Raw genomic sequence first — 24,401 nt, forward strand, 5'->3', positions numbered from 1 at the left:
GTTTATTTTCTGGAATTGGCACATTTGTGTCACAAGAGCAGAAGAACCTGACTGGGCCCAGAGAGGCCAGGTAGGGAGATGCACATTAGCCCCCTCTCTCTGCCTGCAGAGACCAGTCAGCTGCAGATCCAGGAAACATTGCCACTATGATGGGAGAAGGGAAAAGCCAGAGAGGTGATGAGACCTAGAAACAGGCAGATGTGTGGAAGGAGCAGAAGCCAAGGTGGAGAGCTGTCCCAGGATGGACACCCAAGGGACCCAGGAAAGATGGAGCCCTGTCAGCAGGCACCTTCTTGACCCTGTGTAATGCCGTAGGCATGGTAAGGTTTTATAATCTTACTTCTCAAGGTTCCCGGTTGGAGTTTAAAGCAGATACGTTCATTCAATAAGCAGCATCATTTGTGTGCCAGGGATTGTATGAGGAGTCAGGGGTGCGATCAATAGAACACAGTTCCTGCTGGCCAGGAATTCACAGCCAAGTCATTCAAATAGCAAATTATACCATTTACTATGTGCCAGAAATCTTTCTAAGTGGTTTGTACATGTCTGGACCCCTAAGTCCATACAACAGCACTGTTTCCCTCATCACCACCATCCTCATCATGCCCATTATACAAATGCAGGAAATGAGGCAGAAAGAGGTTAAGGAACTTTTCACAATTAGAGAAGAGTGACTCTTTCTAGACTTTGAAATCAGGCTATTGGGTCCCAGAGTCTGCTGGAGGCCAAACAAGATCAGCTATTCTAACAAGGAGCCATGTGTTGGTGCTGTGATAAGGGGAGCGATGGGAGAGGCCAGAGAGACTTCCAGGAGGGGGAAACCACTGTGGTGTGACTTGGAGAAAAAGAAAGGGTGGTTAATTCAGATAATGCCTAAGTTAATATTTTAATTTCAGATAAACCGCAAAGAATTTAAAAATATGTCTCAAATATTGTATGGGAGAAATTTAAATGGGCATCCTGTACTTTTATTTGCTAAATATGGTAATACTATCCGTAAGTCAAGCTTTTGCTTATATGAAGACTGCTTGTCCAGGGCTGAGGGTGTAGAGAGGATGAGAGTGTAGAGCCAGGGGCAGGTCATAGAGGGCTTTGGACAGTATACATATCATTTTATACTGTATTCTCATGGAAGTATTTAAAAGGAGAGGGGATTAACAGCACAAATTAAATGTGTGCTATATGAAGGTCTCTGTGAGGACAATGTGGAGGAAGGTTAGTAAGGAAACCAGAAGTAGGGCAACTACTGTGACAGTCCAGGGGAGAAGTTACAGTGACATGAACAGAGGCCGGGGGCTTGAAGAGGAGGGGCAGTTCCAAGAGGTAATAAAGAGATAGAAACAGGGCTGGCTTCATAGGGTGTCACCTGTGCAGTTGCATAGGACCCTGCAGTCAGAAGGACACCACTGCTGCTGCCATCTTGAAATTCTTAATAATTTTATCTTTGAACTTGGAGGTTTTAAAAATTAAGATATAAATGACATTTAACACTGTATTAGTTTCAGATGTATGGCATAAGGTATAAATATTTATATATATTTCAAAATGATCGTCACAATAAGTCCGGTTAACATTCATCACCACACATTACAGATTTCTTTTCCTTGTGATGAGAACTTTTAAGATCCACTCTCAGCAACTTATCAATATAGAATACAGTATTATTAACTATAGTCACCATGCTGTACATTACATCCCCATGACTTACTTATTTTATAACTGGAAGTTTGTACCTTTTGTCTTGTTTCATCCATTTCACCCACCCCCAACCCCTGCCTCTGGCAACCACCAATCTGTTCTCTGTATCCATGAGTTCAGAGTTGTTTTTAGATTCCACATAAAAGTGAGACCATATAGTATTTGTCTTTCTCTATCTGACTTATTTCACAGAAGCATAAAGAGGTACATCCACGTTGTTGCAAATGGCAAGAATTTCTTCTTTCTCACGGCTGCATAATACTCCGTGGTATATATATGCCACATTTTCTTTATCCATTCATCCATTGATGGATACTTAGGTTGTTTCCATATCTTGTCTGCTGTAAATAATGCTGCAAAGAACATGGGGGGTGTATATACATTTTCAAGTTAGCATTATTGTGTTCTTTGGATAAATACCTGGAAGTGGAATTGCTGAATCACATGGTAGTTCTCTTTTTAATTTTTTCTAGAACCTCCATACTGTTTTCCACAGTGGCTGCACCAATTTACATTCCCACCAACAGTGCACAAGTGCTCCCTTTTCCCCACATTCTCACCAACCCTTGTTATTTCTTAGCTTCCTGATGATAGCCATTCTAACACATGTGAGGCAATATCTCATTGTGGCTTTAATTTGCATTTCCCTGATGACTCATGATGTAGAACACGTTTTACTGTATCTGTTGGCCACCTGTTGATCTTCTTTGGAAAAATGTCTATTCAGTTCCTTTGCCCATTTTTAAATTGGATTTTTTTTTTTTTGCTATTGAGTTGTATGAGTTCTTTATATATTTTAGATAATAACCCCTTGTCAGATATATGACTTGCAAAAATTTTCTCCCACTCAGTGGGTTGCCTTTTCATTTTGTTGATGATTTCCTTTGCTGTGCAGAAGCTTTTTAGGTTGATATAGTACCAATTGATTATTTTTGCTTTTGTTACCATTTGTTCTGGTGTCAAATTTTAAAAAAATCATCTGTAAGACCAATGTCCAGGAGCCTATCATCTATATTTTCTTGCAGGAATTTTATGGTTTCAGGTCTTACGTTAAAGGCTTGAATCCATTTTGAGTTAATTTCTGTGTATGGTGTAAGATTGTGGTCCAGTTTCACTCTTTTGCATGTGGCTGTCCGGTGAACTTGTGTTTTATAAATGAAATCCAGTGGACTAACAGAGCATGTTCATAAGAAAAGGCTATATGCCCAATGTGCATGTCCACCGTTCCTTGCCTCTCCTTTCACATATAGTATTTGTGATGCTCCACAGATTTCCATCAGACCCATAAGCATGGTAATTCAGCAAAACTCAGAGTGAGTACAAAGTAAGCAAGTCACATCTATGACTGAGTAAATGGGGGTGCTGACAGCCCCTAGAGGTCATGATTCCCTTTTGAACCAAAACTTGCTTCAAATGCAAAAAGATGTTAATGGTGTCCTAAGAAACACAATACCATCATGTTCTTTTGTATGTTACATCCCTGTATTTGCTACCATTTATGCTAAAATTGATGGCAGAGAAGTTAAGGAAAGGATATAAAAACCCATAGTTCCCCTTCCTTCTGGTCTTTCCTTAGTTATTAATAAGCCAAAGATAGTGTTGGTAGAACATACACATACCAAAAAGAGAAACAACAACAGTTGACTTAGTTTTGTGCAGAGTTTCCACTGTTCTGATAAGAATGGAATACATATACACTCTATAAAATACAAATGATGCACATTTAATGAATCCACATATGCATTAAATGTTCTTATATTAGCATTTAAAACTAACATTGCACATTATAAAGAAAGTGGTAAATTTCATGGTAATAATTAAAAATGCCAATTTTTTTTACTTAGAACAATAATAACTAGGAAATAAAAGACACTATAATAGACCAGAGAAAGAGAGAGAGAGAGATTATAGAAGAAAGAGAAAAGCTTTATATTTCAATACTTTTAAAAGCACTTGTTCCTGCTTTTTGAACAAGGGGCCCCACATTATCATTGTGCACTGAGCCCTGCAAATTATGCAGCCAGCCAGAGATAGAAATGGCAGCTGCTAGAAGTAGGCCATAGAGAATGAATTATGGAGCATGATCCCAGTGTCTTGATTGGTAACTAAAGACGTCAGTGCTACTACTGGGTCAAGAGAGCCAGGTGTAAGAGAACATGGAGATAATGATGGCAGCTCAGTAATTGTTGCATTTGAGGTGCTGAAGGACATTTAGACAGACACATCAGGCAGGTAGAGAGCCAGGCCTGGGCTTGAAACAGATGGGTTATCCACGCAAGGGGGACCTCAAGCCACTGGCAAAGATTGTTCAGAGAGAGAGAGAGGAGCTCTGAGTGGAGACTCCAGGTGAAATGGGAGCAGTGTGGATGGCAGAACCTGATGTTAGGGCAAGACTTGCCCACAACACACCTGGAGCAAGATGTATCATATTTTTTAAGTTTTTAAAACAAATTAAATCCTGTCCTATGATCTCATTTGAAAGATTTGCAAGAAGCCCTCTACACAGTCACTTTGCATGGCTCCATGTTCCTCTGCTGGTGGAACAGCACCACCAGCTTGTAAACTCTCAATGTTTACACAGTTTTGCAAACTCCTTCGGTTTTGCATTTTGCTACAAAGCACCTTAGTTGAGAAAGGAAAACTGTGTAGGCAGCCCTCTTTGTTCTTGCTTGCCCACCTCCCTTGCTGTGCATCTTCTTCAGTGGGCATGTGAGGTGGATTTAGAGTGATGCAAATAAAACTGAAGACTCAGGGCCTCTTCCAAGGGCCTGTACTTAATATATATGCATAATTTAGTATATTTTCCTTAAAGTGGGTCCTAAAATTGTATAAGCCCAGGAAGGCAAAATTTTTCCACAGATTCTGTGTAGCTTACACACCAAAGCCCCAGACATACTGATAAGGTCAGTGCTCTAGTCCTGGGTGTCTTGATTGCAGTGTGAATGTTACAAAATTCCTCTGATGCCATTTTCATCAGAGCTACTTAGGGAGGGGCTACCAAGATGGGGAAATGGAGGAGACTTTTTGACATATGACCTCCCTGAAGAAATGTTGCTATTCCTGTATATTCTAGAATATGCAAGGTATATGTATTGCTTAATGTCTTGCTAGCTGGTACAACAAATATCTTCCAAAATTTCAGGGGCTGAACCCAACAGTAATTGAGTTCTTGCTCATATAACCATCAATGTAGTAGCTCCTGGCTGGTAGGCAGGATTCATGGGTGTGACTCCTTTCATCTGACAGCCCATCCCCCAAGAGCACGGAGTCTCCACATGTAGCCAGAATGAAGAAAAAGAAAGTGGCCACCTCTTAAAGGCTTTGGCCCAGAGGAGACACACTTCACTTCCGCTCATGTTCCATTGGTAAGAAACAATGCGCAGATCCACCTAGACAGAAGAGATGCTGGGAAATGTATTCCCTGCCTAGGCAACTAATTACCAGTGATAACTGTATATTATGTAAGGAAAAAACATGAATTTCAGTGGACAGATTTCTCAGCCTCAGGGAGAAAGCTGTTACTCAGACCACATATTTAGAGCAAAACCCACTTTCTGATTACACTGTGAAGAGCAAATAAACGTTGTAGACAATTTCTACACTTTGGGTTTTTGTTTTGTTTTGTTTTGTTTTGTTTTTCTTTTTCTTTTTTCCCCTGTGGGGCTATTGTTAGCCAAAAGCAAGCTGCTCTCCAAAAATGTTAGTCTGAGCTCCAGGGATGGTAATTTCTAACTGAGTCAGAGCACTTGTAAAGGCTGCTCCAGGCTCTGAATGAAGCACATAGTCTTCAACACTATTTCTATTTGTTTCAAAAATACACTGTACCAGAGGCCACTGTGGAATTGGAGAAGTTCAACTTCAGGATATCCAGTCTCCTCTTGGTACTCAGTTTCAGATGCCCAGGACTGCTGACTTTTTAACCCTATCTCTTATCAGACAAGCTGTTCCAAGGCAAGGCACTTATTTATTTCACATTTGAACTTGAAGGAATGGAGTTAGTGCCTGAAAGACAGGGTTAGGTGCCCAAATCATTGGTTGAATAAAAAGAGAAAGAGAGAGAAAGAGAAATTATCATCAATATTTACTTTAATAACTCCTTTGCTCTACTTCTTTTACATGCATCTGAAGTCTTTTCTTTCTCATTGTGGAATAGAGGCTCTCTCCTTCCTTAAACAGACTTCAGGCAACAGGAAGCAGGTGGGAGTCTTCTGCTGTAAGGGAGTCTTCTCACCCCTGGATTATCCTTTATCCAAATCCTGCCCTGGAGTTAATCTTGTTTTCAATAATTTCCCTTTGTGGGAGGGAGAGCAAGAGCCCTTACTCCTCAAGTTCCTTTCCCACCTTCATGCTTAGCAAGATGATTGAGCTGCTCTGATCCACAAAAACGGGAACCTCAGACCCAGCCGAAATAGTCCCTCAACCAATCAGTGGCAAAGAGTTACCATTATTATAAAAAAAATAATAATGTTAATAACATTTACTCAGTACTGGGTGTATGTATATAAAACGGGTTTCTGTTGCATTCATGCCTCAAAACAAACATCAAACATCTCACGAGATTATATCAACATTTGCTTTTCTCCTTCATGGGTCTGCAGGGTAACTGGACTGCAGCTGGTCTGCGGTGGGCTCACCTGGGCTTGGCTGACTAGATTGGATTCCAGGCTGGAGGTTGGGTTCCTGTCAACTCCAGAGCTCTCTTTATTCTGAGAACAGGAACTTCAAGATGTGTGCTTCTCCGGGTCCTGGTAACTGGCGGAATCAAAGAGCCAAGCCAAACCATGCAAACATATTTAGAACCTTTATTTCACTGACATTCCATTGGCCACACAAGTCACATGGCCAAGCCCAAAGTCAATGAGGTGTGGCACTGCAAAGATTAATGGCTGACAACAGCAGAACTGGGGACAGTTAGCCTATCCACCACAGGAGAGAGATCTGACCACAAAAGTATCCTGTGCTAAACACGGAAAACCAGAAATACACACACACGCACATGCAGACATACACACGAGCACACAAAGCATGCAAAGTCCCACACCAAAGGAAACATAATTGAAATACGTTTTTCCTAGTCTCCCACCATCCAGCCGGATGCTCAAGGGAAAACCTAAAAGTCATCCTTGCTTCTATCCTCCTCTCCCCCAGCACCTATTCCAACAGGAAGTCCCATCTCCAAATAAATCATGAATCCATTACATTCTGCAATTCCATGGTTACTAACATGGTCCAAACCTACATCATCATCTCTTGCATAGACAAATGTAATTGTTTCCTAGTTGGTCTCCATCCTCCATACTTGCTCCTGCCCCAGGGACCCACCACGTGACGGACACAACATGTACCCACAATACAGCAGATACAGTGTGTACCAACCACACAACAGAGACAGCATGTACCCACCATACAAGAGCCACACAGTTTCAGTTTCAATCTCTAATGCCATAAATATTGAGAGATATAACCCAAATAAGAAAAAGCTCTTTAAGATCCTCAATAATTTTTTAAATACCTAAGACCAAAGTCTGAAAACTGCTGCTTTCCCCACTCAACCTGAACCTTATGAGCCATTTTGTCCAGTATTCACCTGCTCAGCTGGGACCTGAAACCTTAGGCCATACTCAATATCTAAGTCCTGACTGATTGTTTATTACAGGGACACCTGAGCCAGGCAAAACTCAGATGTGTTCTCATCCTTCATCCTTCTTCATCCCAGTTCTAGGCCTAGGGAGCTTTAGTGTGTGGTCTGGAAATCCTGGGGGTAGTTGGAAATGGACCATCAGCTCTTGGGACTCCTTAGTTGTAATGGTGGGGCTTGACCATGATGATAGTCTTGGCCCCCTCCATCCTCACTGGCCCTGCTTCTTCTGTATCTGACCTCCATTTGTGGTTTCCCCTTCACCTCTTACATCCTAATGTGTCCTGTTGTCCTGGCCAAGAGTTCACAGTGTCTGATGTCAACTCGAAGATCAGGTGGAATGCATCCCTCTGAGGTTAAAGTAGCAGGTTTTCTGCCTGTCACTTTCTCACACTTTCTTCTTGGTTGGGAGTGATGTGGCAGCACAAGTTCCTGAGACTGGACCCTGCCCCATGGTTACAAGCAAATGAGTTACTAAAGTAACAACCTAATGAGGGTGAGACGGGGCTAGGTCTGAAGTGAGTGTCAAAGGGGCCTCTTGAGGGGGTTCTCTTATGTGAACAGGGGGAAGAAGAGCCTATTTTCCCCCATGGGGTGCTGTGCTGTGGTATTAGAGATGGCCAGGACTTCTCTACTTGGCACTGAGACTAGTGAATTTGTCCTGATGGCTGTGGTGGGTCCCTGCCCTGTGAAGGATCAGGACACCCTCAGTCACCATGAACTCCCAGCCCCCTGTGAACACTGGGAAGATGAAGAGGGAGCTGTCATCAGACCCCAGCCTGAAGAAGGGTCTCAGGGGCCCAGAGAATGGTGAATGGGGACTATGTAGATGTGCAACCTGTCCCTCATGTTATAGAAGGAGGCATCTCCAGTTTCATAGTCCAGGAAGATGCCTACCCAGCAAAGGTGCTCTGTCAGGGGGAGAAACTTCTAAGGAGACGAGCAGGCCCAGTACTGGATTCCAACCATCTCCATGGTCCAGGAGCTTTTCTGAGGAACGAGTAGGGCCTCCCCTTTCCTCTCAACACTGTCTGTACAAACCCTCACATGCCACACCATCATGTTTTCAACCTCCACCTCCCACTGATGTCTCCTGAGGAAAAGCTCTCCAGGCCCAGGACACAAGGCAGCAATCAAATCTCTCTGTGCTGTCAAGCATGCTCTGCCTGGAGGGACCCCATCTCATGCTTCTCTAGTCCTTTCATAGGAAGAGCTCAAGATGAATGGTGTCTGGGTCCTGGATCACATCAGCTGCAGAGGAAGTCTTAGGTTTAGGAATGTGACCTCAGGAGATTTTGTGATTCCTGGTCCCCAGAGAGGTCTCAGAAAGCTGGTGCGAGATCCCTCATGTTGCAGCCTTTTCCATGAAGGACCCTTGATCTCAGGTCCCAGGCAGCTCACAGCCTGAGAATTACTGAGGCTACACTCTGTCTTTTAGTGACAGGAGCGTAGCCTCAGGTAGAGGATAATTGGGGCTCTAAGAAATGCAGAAAATTTAGCAAGAAAGATGGAATTAATGGCTCCCATATTCTCTCAACCTTCTCAGATCTTCCCCCTTTTCTACTGAAGACATATGACCCCAGGGACTTGCTTTAGTTAGAGACTTTCCCACTTGGTTGACATGAACAAAGAGGCCCTATCCTTCTCCCAATGAAGCAGTTAAGGCCAACTTCTCCCTACACAGCTCCCTGGGCGGTAATGGGTCCCTTCATTGATCTTCTGTGCTCCACCAGTTTAACCAGATGACAACTGATTTAAATGACTAAGAAGGGCGTCCTTCAAAGGATAAAAAAGGAGTATAATGTCACCAAAAGCCAACCTGCTGCTTGAGAGTGAGAGGTGAGTATGGTAAAAGGGAGGGGGAACTCTTTGTATCCAGTTTTGCTTTAGCAACTTGGGTCTGAGTCTGCAGCTATGAGCTCTCTGGATACAGGAAATGCTTCAGACCCTGACATTCTGCAGACTCTCCCATCTGCAATTATTATTACTTAGTCAATGTGCATTTCCATTGTGTTAAAATGACTTTCTCCTTTCCCCAAGTTGATATGCCTGACTGTGACGATTTTGAAATTCAACCAAGGAAGGAGGAAAGGTCCCAGTGCCATGGTATCTAGTAAACCCTGGATTCTTTGGTGCTTTTGAGCTGAAGGGGACAAATCATAGAGTGCAGAGTGCTCATTAGGACCAAACAAGTGGGTTCTGTTTTCTCCCACTTGCCCACCTCCCCTCCCCTCGCAGGCTACACACAGAAGATCAGTGTTCTCTTGGAGCAGGAAGGCATTTCTGACACCTGTGTGTGCACCCTTGAGACAGGCGTGGGGAAGCTTATTGCCTTTCCCACACATGGCTCTTGAACTGTGATGTCTATACTCTCTCCCAGTGCCCAGAGAAACTGATTATGCATATTCCATGCATTCCTGCAGTAGCCCTTCTGTGAAGGGAAGATGGAAGGAAGGAAAGAAGGAGGGACAGGGAAGGAAGGCAGAAGATAGGGAGGAAGAAAGGAAGGATGAAGGCAAGGAAGAAAACCTTCATGTTGGAGAACACTAGGAGACCAATATGCCAAATAAATGGTGAGATCTCTAAGGAGAAAAGATTACATCACACTTTTCTTTGTGTTCCTGTTACAGACCCCATCACAGGACCAAGTGTCTGCTTCCTATTGAATGTTTGTTGATTGACTCATTCAACTAGAGATTTTACTGTTCTCACTTCTGTATGGATGTGTCCACTCTGAAGTGAATCAAGCAGGTTCAAGATTTAACTTTTGGCCCTGGGAGGACTTCTCAGTAGCTGTGGCTTCCTGAAGCTCTAGGTTAATGTGATAAAAAAATTCACAGGACTCTCCAATCACGCAGGCTCTTACTCTATATAGGGGCCTACCAGGATCAAGAGCTCCTCTTCCTCCAGAGTGGTCCAGACTGTGACTACGATAACTGTAATAGACTAAATAGTCCACACCATCATCTCTGCAACCTATGGATATGATACATTGCATGGCAAAATGAATCTTTCAGGTGGAATTAATGTTTTGTACCTTAAAGTAGGGAGATTATCCTGGATTATCTGTTGGACTGACCACCTAAGTTCTTAAAAGTGGAAGAAGGCAGAAGAGTCAAAGAGATGCAATGGAAGAAGGACAGGGAGAGATTCAAAGACTGAGAGGGACTCAAGCTGCCATTGCTGTTTGAAAGATGGACGAAGAGCATCTCAGGATGAGGAAGATGGCAGCTGCTAGAAGCAGGAAATAGCCCTCAGCTGACAGAAAGCAAGGAATGGGAACCTAAGTCCTACAACTACATGAAACTGAGTTCTGCCAACAATCTGAAGGAGCAAGTAAACAGATTCTTCCCAAGGCTTCCAGAAAGCACACAGCATGCCACCACCTTGATTTTAGCCTGGTGAGACCCAAGTTGGACTTCTGATCTACAGAAATGTGAGAAAATAAATTTATATTGTTTCAGGTCCCAAAATTTGTGATAATTTATTATGGCAGCAATAGAAAAGTAATACAATAAGGATTTTGTGAAAATGTTACAATGAAGTAAACTATGAAACTCTAGTGAATAAACGGTGGGAGATTAAAATCTAGAAAAACCTCAGAGGAAGAGTGAAGACTATTAAATTTATTTAACAAATGTAACTTGAGAAGCACACGCCTGACGGAGAGGATAAAGTGGTGACCAATGATAGGAATGATAACGAAGAGTAGCCTTTCCCCAGTATCCATCAGTTGAAAGGAACATCTGTTAACACCAATGAATGATCAGGGGTGGATATATCCCTTTTTCTGGAGATGGATTCTACAGTGTGATAAAAATACCACTATAGATCATCTAGCTTCATTCTCCCAAATTCTTATTCCACAGACAATCTTTAGGTGTTAAGTTAGGTTTCTTAGAGAACTTCAAAGTAGGAGGATTGGTTCTGGCTCCATGACCATGAATCACATTGACAGAGTGGGTACACATGTGCCCATTATTAGTGAAGAGTTTGGCCTCTAGTCCCTTCACATCCCGTGTGTGAATTCGTTCCCTCGACCACATCACTTTGCAGTCAACCCAGTGAGGTGCTGGACTTCTGGCTCTGACAATCGACTTTGAAGGAACCAAGTGGCGTGTGGTCTCCATAGTCACCTACAGTGATCCTCACCCTGGGATGTGCTGGGATGGGAACTTCAAGGCTGCACATGGTCTCTTCCCCACAGGGGCAATGGGGCTGGAAAAGAAGAACAGGCTAGGGGACTGGGATAGGACAGGGTCTAATCCTCTCCCAGGAGCACAACTTTATGTATGAATTATATAACTTACTTAATTTGGCCTTGCCTCAGTTTCCATATTCTCAAAATGATACCACCTCACAGGGTTGTTTTGAGAGTTAAATGAGTGAAACTCACTTAAAGCCCTTAGCACAGCACCCAGCACATTTTAAGTTACCTATTATTGTTGGTCATCGTTCTACAAACCCCAGCTGTCATTCTCTTTCTGAGTCTCCTTTGGGAAATTACTTCACTTTTCTGCATCCTTTTTCCCTTATCTATAGACAGGAGATAATAAAGTGGTACCAAACTCAGCTGTCACCTGGAATAATGGAATTAATACTAGTGAAGTACTTCACACAGTATGCGCATTTTCAAAGTATTTTCTTTATTGTTGTGATGTGTTGCTGTTAAGGAGGAGACCCTCAGCTCCAGGCTGGGGAGGAGGAAACAAGGATGTTACTTCAGTTTAAGGATCCCCATTCCCATTAGTAGAGCCTGGGGTCACTGTGGTCTGCAGGGAAAGGTCAGACAATAGGTCAGGAACAAGAGAACTCTGTACTCAGGTCAGTGGTGGGCGAATGGTCAATGCAGTGTCATCCCATTTCTTAAGTCTGAAAACAGGGTACAGAGGCCCAGAGAAAGAGGTTTGTGGGAAGGTGTAGATATGAGATCCATCCATGGCATTGTAGAATGAGACCTCACCAGTCTCATACTCCAGGAAAACCCCTACTCTTTTAGGAGGGTTGTCAATCCCCAGACTGGTCCGGGGATCAGTGAGAGCCAGACACTCATTCCCATCAGACAGCCCCATCATCCAGAATCCATTCTCCGGTGCTATACAAACCCGTTCTTTCCTCTCCACGTCATCCGTACACACTCCTACATACCAATTTTTCCTGTTCCCCACATCCACCTCCCAGAAATGTCTCCCTGATGTGAAGCTGCTACAGCCAAGCACACAGTAATGGGTATCAAATCTCTTAGGGTTGTCTGGAAGATTCTGTTGTTCCTCTGCCCACCGCAGGATCCTCTGGTCTTCAGAAACAAGGAGGATGGGGTTTGCCGTGTCCCGATCCAGAGTGACATCCGCTGCAGAAAGTTTGGGGATGGGCAATGAGGTCAGCCACTGCTCTCAGATCTCAGAGCCTTAGCCTCCAAGACCTGGGTGTGACTGAGGAGGTCCAAATCCAGGGCCTGGTGTCCCCAGGCTGCCCTGAATGTGACCCTCTCAGCAATACCAGAAGAAAGGCCCAGGAGTCTTGTGTTCAGAAGAGTAGAGTTCTGAGGGTCAGCGTCTGCCTAACCCAACTTCTGCAGCTGGCTATTTCTTTCCAACATTTTCCGACTTCCCTCTCCAAAATGACTCTGCCCACCTGTACTTTATAGTCACATAGATTTACATTTCAATCCTTGCTCTGCCATTCCTGAGCTGAGAGACTTTCCTTTTTCTGCAGTCTCTTTTTCCTTAAACACAAGCTATACAACATCTTTGAGCCTCAATTTCTTTATCTGAAAAATGGGGATAAAAATACTAATCTCTAGGGTAGGAATAGACAACACGTGTTTTATATGTAGCCCAGGTCCAGGCATGGAGAAAGTACCTGATAATATAAGGCCTCCATGCCTTTTCTGTGCTAGAAGCCACGTTGGGGGCTTTCTGTGCTCCCAGACCTTCTCTCCACCTTTCTCTCTCCTCTTCTGGGCCCCAGGAATACATCCTTTATGGACAACATCACTGGGCTCCCTTGCCTCTTGTTACATTTTGGGTTTGGCCCATGGGAGGGACTAGCTGAAGATTGGAAGGAGAAAGAAAAGAGAGGCACAGCATTTATTTCCCCAACTTCCTCCCTGCCAGTGTCAGATGGTGATGCTCTCACAAAGGCATGACTCCTCTCAGGCAGCCCTGTCCTTCAGCTACAGCTTCCTCTGGGCTCCAGTAACTACTCTTTGTCCCTATTCCTTCAAGCCTAGGGCTGGTGACAACTCCACACTATTGTGAGCCCTGGGCCACTTCACATTCCCTTGTTGGCTTCTCTTGACCCCACTCCCACTGTTGTAAAGAGTTCCACTTGTAAACCTTCTTCAAACACCCAGTTTGAACATTCTATCTCTTTCTTTTTGGTTTTTGGACCAATACACGTCCATCACGTTATTTACTCTTTACCTCAACCCTCACGTAATAGGGGTTAAGATCATCATTTAAAAATGAGGAGACTAAAGTTCAGACACATAAGTAACTTGGGAATACACAGCAGCAGGAGGTGGCATAAGTAGCTTGGGAAAAGCAAAGATCTTCGTGCATTGCTTTCTCTCCCTGGTCATTCCACATCCTCACTCTCCCTGGAATATTAGTTTACTGTGCCTCTCCTTTCCCTCAGCTCTACCCTTTATGCCTCTTACTCCCCATGAACATCTGTGGAGGCCCAGGAGAGAAATCTGCCCTGGTTCCCTGGGCTCTCCGCAGGAAGGCCTGGGGATGGGCACACCTTTCAGACCGAGACCTCAAGTCATCCACCCAGAACTCTCCCAGTCATGGGGACTTTTCTTCCTAGAATCTCAAGAGTTGGAGAAGAAAAAGGGAATATGGTCCCACAGGTTGGTGGTTGTCCTCAGGAACATACAGTGATTCACTCACCAGCTTGGAAGAGGGCTGTCTTCCATTCTGAAAGGCAGGAGACACAGATAAGGAAAGGGCATTATTTCTGTGCTTGCCCCACCCATTCTCCTCACTAAGATTTTCCTCTCTCCCTTTCTTCAGTCTCTTCCAGCGTGTGTGTTCCTTCCTCTACAGCTCTGCTGGATCAGGCACACAACCTCTCAAAAAATGGTGAATTTCCTTCCCTCCATGATGCTGGGGCTGCAGGCAACATGGCCAGGCTTTGCTTGGATGAGAGCATGTGTACCTGCAGGGTGAGGGGTGGCTGAAAACGGCCACAACCTGTATCTGAAAATCTTCTCTGAGACTCCAGAAAAGCAGGGGTAGTATCCCCTACAGAAAATGATCCTCTGGACTACATCTGACTATTCTTACTGGGAATGCCAATGGGTCACACAGCAGACAGAAGGTTTAAAAGCTTAGTACACATGTGCCAGGAAACTCAGAGAACATCAGGGTCACTCACCAGCATAGGCCTGAGACTTCCCTCCACCTACAACGGAAAAAATTAGAGATGTCACCTGAAATGTGTCATTTCTGAGTCATGTTCTTTCTCTTCCTTTGCACCCATCTAGTTCTTCTTTCTGGCCCACACTGCCAGTCTTCCTACCTTCCTCCTCTACCTGTTCAACACACTCTTCCCCTCTCCTCCTTAATGTCAAGTCTGAGAACATCAATCACATGCTGATGATACCTCAGGCACCATGTAAGTGCTTTGCCAGCTGAGACCTGGCAGATCTATTCTGTTTGTAACTATATTCCCATATCTGAGCATAGGTGTCACTGTGTGTATACGTGCATGTGTACATGCTCCCAAATCCATCTGTCTCAAGCTGTATTATTTCCTGTCTACTTCTGAAAAGAACTGGGCAACTTGAGGAAATTTCACACACTATTCTTTTAAAGGCAGGACTAATAAATGCATGACAAATGAGTCACTGTGGCCACTCCTCTTTTAAAAGACACTTTTGTCTCTCCTTCTTCTTTGATTTTCTCATTCTTTTAAATTTTACATTCTTTGTTTTCTTTTCAGCAGCCTATAGATTATGTAAAGCAACTAGCGAGGTTTCCAGCAGAGGGAAGGAATTTCATCTAAGAAGTTCCATCACCCTCCTCTTCCTTTCCTTTCAGGTGCACTCCTGGTTATTCCCTTGTACCTTGCTGGGTTGGAGAATCTGTGAGCCCCTCCTGTAGAGACACTGAAGGAACTTTTCTCCATTAAATAAATACAACTCCCTGTGCTTCCTCCAAATCAGTCGCTCTTATTTCTTTCCCTTGGTAAATGGATCCTGGACATTTCTCAGTCCTGGGAAGAGTTAGGGATGAGGAAAGGGACTGGGAAATATCCCAGCAGAGAGTCTTAGATGGGAATTGAAAGAAAAAGTCAGAGCCACTCACAAGCCATGTACTGGATCTTTCTCCACTCTGCAATGGAAGAAACATGAAGAGTCACTAGGAAGCTTAAAGCAGCGAGGCCCAAAGGTGTGTGGGTCCCTGGGGGAGTAGGAACTTACTGAGTTCATGCTGGAGCGCCTCTGGAAAATAAGCAGGAAAAAAATATTACTGATATGTGGATGGAACAGGGAGGATCTCTGGAAAATAAACCTTACAAATAGAGTGGGGGTGCATGCCCAGGGTGGGGACAGGTGAGGTCACCAGGCTCCCTCCCCCAAGCCAGGTCCTCAGGTTCCTTCCCTGGCCAGATACCTCTTGCCCTTCGTTGCAGATCCTTTTCTGCTTGCTCTTTCTCTTTCTCCTTCTGCTGTCGCCACAGAAAGTAACCCATCACTGCAATAGGCAGCAGCAAGACAGGCACGGTCCCCGCCAAAGCCAAGATCCAGGGCCTGGCCTTCTGCAAGGGGTCTGCAATGGAATGGAGCTTTAGCCTCTCTCCTCCACGGCAGCGATCAGAGTTGATGTCAGGACATTAAATGATCCTTCTCCTCCTAGAGACTCAACGAAGTTCTGCTGAGATGTCAGTAAACTCTTACTATAATATAATATTACTTGTCTTGAACTGTCTGCTTCTCACATGTGAATATGAGTTACTTGGCAATCAGAATTATGTCTTTTCTAATTTAATTTTTTCAATAAGTTACCTTTACATGGTTGAAATATCAAAAATAAATAAAAAGCCATCCAGGTCTCTCCCATCCACTCCCTCCTCACTCCCCCCATTTATTAGTCAGATTAATATGGGGGTTAAGAATATGAGCTTTGGAGCTGGAGGGCCTACATTCAAATTCTGGCCCCTTCACTTGACTGGCAGTTGGATCTTGGACTAATTACTTACCTACTTTGTTCCTGGTGTCCTAATCTGTAACAAGGGTTAATAACAGTACCTCACTCATAAGGTTAAAAGATTAAATTAATGCTTGTAAAGTGCCTGACACAATGAGTGCTATGCAAGTGTGTATTCACTTTTAAAAACATAAATATATTTTTACTTCTTCCTGTTTACACCAGAGATAGCATTCTATACAAACTGCTCTGTGTCTGGCTTTTTCTGTTCGTCTTGGAGATCTGGTCATATCAGCACAGAAAGAATGTCTGTGGTTTCTTTTGTAGCCATGAAATATTGCATTGAATAAAAGTTCTCTGTTGATGGACATTTGTATAGTTCCGAACTTTTTGCTACTACCATTAATGCTACAAAAAATAGCCTTTTATTTGTGTCATTTCATGCAAATACAAGTACATCTGACAGAGAAATTCCCAGAAGTGGAATTTTGGATCAATAAATAGGTAGTTTGGGGAAATACTGCTATATTGCACCGATAGAAACTGTGCCATTTTATGCCAAAAATATACCAATGATACCAATAAATGTCTAAAAGTGACTGTCTCCCCCAGTCCTGCCGTCAGAATGTGTGATCTGCCACTTTGGTCCTGTTTTGTTGCCAATCTAACCAGTGGAAAACGGCTCAATACAAGTTCTTCTATTGAGTGAGACTGGACATCATCCCGTGTATTATTTCCTTTTCTCTGAACTTTGCTCATTTTCTACTGGGTTGTCCCATATTTTAAGAATATTAGCTCTTTCTCCATGATATGAGTTGTACATCTTTGTTCCCGTTTTGTCATTTATCTTTGCTTAAGGATCTGATCTTTACCACTTTTCCCCAATTCCCATTGCCAGTCACAGCATCTGGCACACGGGAAATTCTCAGAAATTATTGTGAAATAAACATATTTATGGGGGAAAGAAACATTCTTGAAGTGAGAAGAAGGCTCTAAATACTGTTCTCTGCCTTATATTAACTGCAGAGACCCAAGTCCATTAAGGAGTTGTTACCGAAATCATGTTCATGATGAGGGGAAAATTACATGGGAAAGAGCAATACTCCAGGGCCAGGAACAATGGGGTTTTTACCACCCACCCCTAAATCCAAAGGAAGGCAGATAAAAAGTCATTTTGAATACCTAAAATAAGAGAGTCATGTAGAGAGGGACTTCTTGAGGGGAGCTGTGACCTTTGGGAGGAGAATACAGCCAGCTACAGGTGATATTAGAGGGGGCATGCCAGGGGGATAAGTCCCTACATCTCTCTCTTCTCTCCCTCCTGCCCCTTCTGCTATGGCTGCCGATGGACCAAACCCAGCCAGAAGCCACAGAGCAAGAGAGTGCCCTGCGAAAGAGAAATGCAACCCTCGACATCTGGACATCGGCCTGGTCTCAGTGTTCTCCTGTTGAATATAACTAATTTCGTGGAACACCAACATCAGGCAAGGATACTTTGTCTCTATGATGGGTCAAGAGGAAAACAAGACCAATCAACAATCATGTTTGAACACAGAGAAAAACATGAACACTGTCCAAACCATAATCATGACCAAACATTTCCCTATCCTGGGTATGAGTGACTGCTGTTCCTTGACCAAATACAGCTTTAGCCTCACTCTAGTCTTCCTCTTAGATAGAATTTATTAAGACATCCAGCAACAGAATCCTAACCCTCACCTTCTTGACAGCATCCAATCCAGGGCAAACCCACATTTCCATAAACCCACCTCCAACTCCTGTAACACAATAATAAATTCTATACCAAGTCTTCTCTGACACCCTCTTACTGAGACACCCCATGGTTCTCACAAGGTGTGCATTCTCCCTCATTACAAAAAATAATAAATACAACTTGGTCAACTCCAGGTGTGTTTCTGGGGACCTTTGGTTGGAAAACACTGGTAGCACAGGTGTTGTCCCCCAGGTCAGCCTCACAGGACCCACAGCTGCGTGCACCTGGGGGAGCCACAGAAGCCATCTAGAACAAAACTGAACTCAAACAACAGTGTACAATCACTGAGGAGGTATTTTCTTATTCTTCCTATTCCTGAAGATCGTTAGTTTAGACCCTGGTGGCCAGCACGAGAGAGTGCTTTACTTGATATTATATGTACAGGAGGGATTCTTCATGGAGGAAAATCTACGTCTTTCCCAAGGACCTAAGAAAAATAAAGTGGAAAGGCAGTGGAGGCAGTCGCTAGTGACCAGCTAGGAGTGCTCTGAAGTGGTTGGGGGCATGAACTTTGCCTCTGCCTCCAAGTCCCACAGAGGAACCAGTTCAGAACAAAACACAGAAGCTTACCTGCAACCTTCAGCTCCGCCGTTGCTTGTTCAGAGAAGTTTCCATCTTGGAAATAACATTGGTAGCTTCCACTGTCAGAGATTTTGACATCGTAAATTCGGAGAGTAGCCTTCCCTTCTGGGATACCATCTCTTAAAATTGAAGTTCTCCCTCGATACTCTGCCATCTGTTGGTCTTTTACTTCCTTCCCATTTACATACTCGTATACTACCTCCCTAAGGCTGGATCTCACCCACTTCAGCTCCATGGTCTCCGCACTCATCTTCGGGGACAGATGGCAAGATAGATCAGTGTCTTCACCCACCATGGCCAGGATGGGCTCAGGGGGTCCAATCACAGAAAACTGAGCTGGTCAGTTAAAGGAGAAGATCCATCAGAGGCAGTAGGGGTCAAGAGGGTAACGGGGCAGATGTAAGGCAGGGAGGGTAAGATATGAAAAACCTAGAGAGGAACATGATCCTAACAGAAGCAGAATTTCTTGTAATGGCATATGAACTTCAGTTTAGAATGTGACTTCCAGGCCTAAGAAGACGTCAGAGGTTCTGACTGGACACTAATATGTAATTGTCTGGTTCAGAAACATAAAAGCAGAATGTTTCCTACCTGAGCAAGGGGTAAACAGCTGGACCAAGATGAGGCCGACAAGGAGGTCAAGCAGAGGGAAGTCTGGGGAACTTGTCATTTTCATCTGTGCTGCAGAGAAACGCCGGACAGAGTCAGGCAAAAACTATGACCTGGACGTGGAAGAAGATGGTGAATTCCACATGAAACCTCTACCTCCCCAGGGCCAACTCAGAGTAAAAGATAAAGTCACTAGGGTGGTGAGTCAGGACCCTCTTCTGCCAAAATGTTTGCTTGGGATTCTCTTAACCTTTGAGTTCTAACATGGGAATTCACCCATAAAAATATGTAATGTTAAATGTATATACATTTAACATGTAAATGTTATGTATGTAGGGTTAAATGTACATACATTACCCCTAACCCATGAGGAAATCCTTGGCTTTACTCTCCAAATATGTTCAGAATCCTTCCACATTCCCACACTTCCCCTCCTAAAGCCAGGTCCATGCCTCCACCATCACACTCTGATTAATGCAAGACCCTCCTCTCTGGGTCCCCTGATTCCACCTGTGTCCCCTACAGTCTAAACTCAACACAATACCCAGTTTTTCCTTGAGTCACATCGTGTCACTCCTTTGCTCAGCACCTTCCAGTGGCTCCCATTTTACTCAGAGTAGATGCTGAAGTCCTCACAAGGGTCAACATAACCATCCAGGACCTGCACATCTCACTTCATCTCCCCTATTCTCCTCATCTGCTCCAGCCACAATGCCCTTCTTGCTGGTCCTTGAACAGGCCAGGGCAGAGGACATCAGCCCTGACTCTTCTCTCTACCTGGAAATTTCTTCCCCTCAATATCTACAAGGTTAAGTCCCCTACCCCCTTCAAGTCTTTCTCCCTAAGTCAGTTCTACCATAGAGTTGAGGAGGAAAGTTGTGAAGAAAATGTCCACCTCCATAATGAACCGCTCTTCGGGTCTGTCTTAGACAACAGATCCCATCCTCCAATGCTACCACTGGGACTTGCCTATATTAATGTATTTATTCCTATTTTTCAATAAAGTAATTTCAAAGAGCAAGTATGTCCTAGATATGCATGTAAGAGTGTTACAACTCAATGTTCCTCAATGTGCTCATTTCACATTTGTTCTGTGAGGGAGAAACATCCTTGAGAAGGAAATCATTCGATTCTTGCCTTCCCTTTCCCTGGGTGTTCACCAACGCTCCTTGGCAGATGACCTCTGGGCTCACCAGCAATGGATACTTTCCCTGGTCTTAGTCTTTCGACTGCTAGAGAAGTTCCTTTTCAAGCTAGAGCTGTAAGAGCTGGCTCTTGCAAAGTGGGGGCAAATATGTCAATCTAAGAGCACACAGCATCCCAACAAATTTCATGCCTCTGTGCAGTGATGAAATTCTCTAAGCTCAGAGGCAGGGCCCCTGCAACTCCCTACTCCCTGCCCAGTGCTACCAATGTATCTTGGCTCAGAAAAACACTTCCATTATCTTTTAGGCATGGTCTGTGGCATCACCATGAACTTTTGTGATAAGGGAAGTGTGGGGTCTGGGCCAGCTGGCAAGGCATGATTCTAGCTGGAGTTCTAGCTTGGCTTCCATCCTAACCACCCCAGAGTTGGCTGCATCCCTAGATAGTGGAGAGCCTGAGAGCAGGCCTAGGTGGATCACTCAGAGACAGGACTGAGAACTCCGGACCTAGCCCCCTCCCTTCTCCCTGGTCCTCTCTCATCATGTGTCCTCTCCTTCCATGAAGATGTCAGGTGGAATGAGGTGCTGACAAATGAATTTAGAGAGTGCCCATCTGGAGAACAACAATGCAGACTCCTCTAAGCCCCAATCCATGGCTATCATCAAGTTCAAATCATACCACCATCAGACTCTGGTTAAGATCTAGGCAGACTGCATGGTGGAGGTTCAGGAGTCAGGCAGAGTCTGAACCCACCACTTCTTAATCCCAAAGCTAGTGATTGGGACAGCTAAGAATAACACCAGGTCTCACACGTCTTTTCATTCATTTGTTCAACAAATATTTACTGAGCACACACTATATTCCAGGCCTGCTATGTGTTAGATATAGGAAAAGAAAGGGGTGGAAAATAGGTGATGGCTCTATGGTTCACAAGCTAGGTGATCTCAGCCATGTGACAAAACCTGTTTGAATTCTAGTTACCAATGAAACAATGTGAAATATAAACTTTAGAACATGCATAATTGTCCCAGCAATTCCACTTCCAGATATCTGGCCCAGCAAAGCACTTGAATAGGTCCAGAGAGAAATGTGTAAGGATGACACTGTAGCATTATTTTTAAAAGTACAAAAGCAATCAACAACACAACAGGCCACCCATAGTAGACTGGTTAGTTAAATAATGGCTCATTCCTATGAAGGAATTCAATGTGGCAGTCAGGACTCATTTGTAGTCACTAACCCGGATAATCAACACATATTGTGAACAAAATCAGATTTCAGGAAAATACCAATAATCCCACTAAAAGACAAAAACAAACCTATAAATTTGTATATACATATTTCTGTAATTGCCTTATAAATGTGTAAAAGGATAAATGCTATACTGAGAATTCGGGATTGAGTGACAGATACTTTTGTCCTTTGTGCCCTATACTTTGGGAATCATTCAACTGTTTTAAATTTTAAAAGTTTTCATGTATAAGTTAACAACTATAAATTGTTACAAGTAATTACAGTGACTGCAACATATTAGTTGTTCAGAAAATAACAAACCAGCATGAGGCCTCCAGTCACAGTACCTGCAAGTCCAGGTACTGCCAGGGGGCCAAAAGAACAGAAGTCTGAGCAGCTGGCACTCCTTCAGACCCCTGCCTGAAACCTGGACACAACCTCAGACAGAATATTGCCTTTCAGTGCATCCTCTCCTCTTCAAACTTCTCTATGCTGTTAGAGAGGACAGTATTATCATTATTATAATAAATAACAATTTCTCTGCTGTCCTCTGAGTAAGGAATACATTTTTGCTTATTTTTTGTTCCTGATTACATACAATTTTAAAATGGAGAAAAATATAAAAAAATAAAATTTAAATAATCTGTAATGGTAACCCTATACTTCCCTTCATGGGAATATAAATATTTCTGAAAGTATTTTGGCCACATATATATATTTATACCAAATGCCTTACAAATGTTTCATCCTTTTGCCCAGAAATTCTGCTTGTAGGAATAATTCTTTTTTTTTTTATTAAACATACATTATAATTTAATGAAAATTTGAATTTAAAATATTACTGAATTTGATCTTATGTTACAAATTAAATAAAATTATAATAGGAATCGGCAGTTCTCTGTTGTTTCTTTGTAATTCTACAGAACAAAAGCACCAATTTTCAATGTAAGCATGGCAAAGACACTTTAAGGTAAAGATGTTACATTATTTGTTTAATTTGGGAAATATGAATATATAATGCATTCTGGAATTTGTTAGTAAAACAAAAATCCAATGAAAAATTCAAAATAGTTTTCTAGGGAATAGAAATGTGTTTTGTAAGAGGTTTATGGTCTGTGTTGTGGGTTTTTTTTTAATTCTAGCTTTATAAAATATCTGAAGAATTGAAACATTTGTCTCTTCTCTGTAACAAAAGCTTTTAATGTAACCACCAGGTTGCATACTAGCCATTTTTCCTGTGAGTTATTTCATAATGTGAAAGTTTTATTGAACAAGAGAAAGAGCAAATCTGTAATTTGTTTAAAGACTAGCAAATATAGCAGAATAAAAAAAATGAGAGGTGTAAGATGTTGTATTCCTATAGAACTTTGGTTAGGCATAAGGAGATACATCTGTTTCCCTTGAAGAATTTGCAGGTGCTTCTTGAAATTAAGCTGATACAGTCACAAAATAGTTTATTAATTTGGTGTAGGAATTATTCTTAAAGACAAAAAATCAGATGTTAATACAGAGATTTATTTTTAAAGCTGTTCACCATAGTAAAATCTACCACAAAAAAATGTAGATACAGTTTAAATGGCCAAATTGGGTCCAGTTTTGCTACAATGATAAAGAAAAACTCTTTATTAAAAACATGATTCCTAATGACTGTATGGAAATCCCTCGTGACTGGACAATTGGTTGTTTATCCACCCTCCTTGTGTATTATATGTGTGTGTATGTCTTATATGTAGGTTGGTTCAGATTTTTCTGTATTACAAATAATTCTGTCATGAACATCTCTATGAATAAATCTTTAAAGTACATCTCTTTTTAGAATCTCTTAGGATACATTCCAAAGATGACCAGGAGAGATTACAAGAGTCCTTTGCTCCTTTCTGACCACAGTAAGTTCCTAAGAACATGCAGTTGGCAAGTTTCTTCATTCAAGTTGTCTCCCTCCCACCAAACTTCCCAGTGCAGGTCTTTACCTTTTGCACTACCTCCCGCACCCGCCACGCCCTCACCACACATACAAGCACCAAATCCCTTTCTCTGGGGGAGTACTTCCCTGTACCTACTCCTACTCTCAGCTGTTTAGCCTCTGTCCTTACAGGGCTTATGGCCCTGGCTTTTACCAGTTTCTCTCCCTTATACCTTGGTTTTAGCAGTTTCTACCACTTACCCTTTAGCTTTTACCAATTTCTGCCCCCTATCCCTTAGTTTTACCAATTTACCCACTTACCTCTTGGCAATCCCATTGGAAGATCACAGTCCACAGAATGAAGGTAATCAGTAGTTCTCCATTAATGTTAACAGTCTGTTCTTGAAGAACAAGAAAAGACAGAAAGGCTGTGCACTCTGAGAAAGAGTAAGAGTCCCTCTTTGGAAGAATTAATTTTTTGATTGGCTGAGAAGGGTGTTTCTTATCAGCTGCTGGACAGAAACGAGTGGCTACAGTTGGAAGGAAAACTGAAATTACACTGGATTGTACAAAATGAGGAAAAATTACAATGCTAATTGCCACACGTTTGTGTGTGTTTTTCTGTGCTTACCTATTTGAATCATTCACGGGTATGTTTGT

The 24,401-nt window shown here is 42.9% G+C and overlaps 2 pseudogenes; both read right to left on the reverse strand.

Annotated features, from left to right (window-relative positions):
• Window positions 1-7,967: 7,967 nt before the first annotated feature.
• On the reverse strand, window positions 7,968-11,466 carry LOC124234153 (butyrophilin subfamily 2 member A2-like; annotated as a pseudogene).
• Window positions 11,467-11,982: 516 nt separating this feature from the next.
• On the reverse strand, window positions 11,983-24,078 carry LOC124234154 (butyrophilin subfamily 3 member A3-like; annotated as a pseudogene).
• Between the last annotated feature and the right edge of the window lie 323 nt (window positions 24,079-24,401).

This window comes from Equus quagga, unplaced genomic scaffold, assembly GCF_021613505.1.
Source record: "Equus quagga isolate Etosha38 unplaced genomic scaffold, UCLA_HA_Equagga_1.0 72115_RagTag, whole genome shotgun sequence".
Lineage (NCBI taxonomy): Eukaryota > Metazoa > Chordata > Mammalia > Perissodactyla > Equidae > Equus > Equus quagga.